This window comes from Lolium perenne, chromosome 4, assembly GCF_019359855.2.
Source record: "Lolium perenne isolate Kyuss_39 chromosome 4, Kyuss_2.0, whole genome shotgun sequence".
In the NCBI taxonomy this organism is placed as follows: domain Eukaryota; kingdom Viridiplantae; phylum Streptophyta; class Magnoliopsida; order Poales; family Poaceae; genus Lolium; species Lolium perenne.
The window spans coordinates 237,522,293-237,523,650 of record NC_067247.2 but is presented as its reverse complement, the minus strand read 5'-3'; positions in this window follow the sequence as shown (position 1 = coordinate 237,523,650).

The window sequence follows — 1,358 nt, the reverse complement described above, 5'->3', positions numbered from 1 at the left end:
CGGAGCCAAACCGCAAAGCTATGCTGTCAGAAATTGATCGACTGAGAGAAGCTGGTTTCATCAAGGAGTTGCATACAGAGGCCACATGGGTCGCAAACCCAGTATTGGTCCCGAAGAAAAACACTAAAGTCCTTCGCATGTGTGTCGACTTTACGTGTCTCAACAAACACTGTCCAAAGGATCACTTTCCCCTCCCGAGGATCGATCAAATTATCGACTCCATGGCAGGATGTGAACGTCTTTCCTTCCTGGATGCTTACTCTGGTTATAACCAGATCAGATTGAAAGAAGAGGACGAGGTCAAAACAGCGTTCATCATACCCTATGGCGTATTTTGCTATCGAACAATGCCTTTCGGTTTGAAAAACGCGGGAGCAACATATCAGAGGATGATGCAGAAGTGCTTAGCAACCCAGACTGGAAAAAACATACAAGTGTACATTGATCATGTCGTGATAACATCAAAAAAGGGAGCAACATTAATCGAGGACTTGAAGGAAACTTTGACAACCTCGACAAATTCTGCCTCAAGCTAAACCCGGCGAAGTGTTCTTTCGGTGTCCCTGCAGGGGAACTTCTAGGGTTCCTAGTCTCAGCAAGAGGGATTGAAGCTAACCCCGAAAAAATCCAAGCTATCCTAACAATGCGGAAGCCAACAAAGTTGAAAGAAATACAGTAGCTAACTGGGCGAGTCGCAGCTTTAAGCAGATTCGTCGCCAGGCTGGGAGAAAAGGCGCTGCCATTCTACGCCTTAATCAAGCAAGGAGAGAAGTTCCAGTGGAACGAAGAGGCAGATAGAGCCTTCGAGGATCTTAAACGCACAATTTCGACACCACCAATCTTGGTGGCGCTGAAAGAGAAGGAACCCCTCTTGTTATACATTGCAGCCACACCTCAGGTGGTCAGCACGGTGCTAGTTGTCGAAAGAGAAGAAGAAGGAAAACTCCATGGAGTGCAAAGGCCAGTATATTTCATTAGTGAAGTTCTATCGCCTTCAAAACAGCGGTACCCGCAGTACCAGAAGCTAGCATATGGAGTGTTCACAACTGCAAGGAAATTGCGCCACTATTTTTCGGCACATCCGATAGTAGTGGTCAATGAAGCACCTCTATCAAATATACTGAACAATCCAGAAGCTACAGGTCGTGTCTCCCTTTGGGGAATAGAACTTTCTCCTCGGGACATCACGTATGAAAAAGAAAAGCAATAAAGTCGCAAATTCTGCCAGATTTCATCGCAGAGTGGATGGAGTTGCAAAATACAGGACCCCCAGATTTATCGAGAACTTGGACTATGAACTTCGACGGGTCCAAGAGGGTAGAAGGAGCCGGAGCAGGCGTGATACTCATATCACCTGA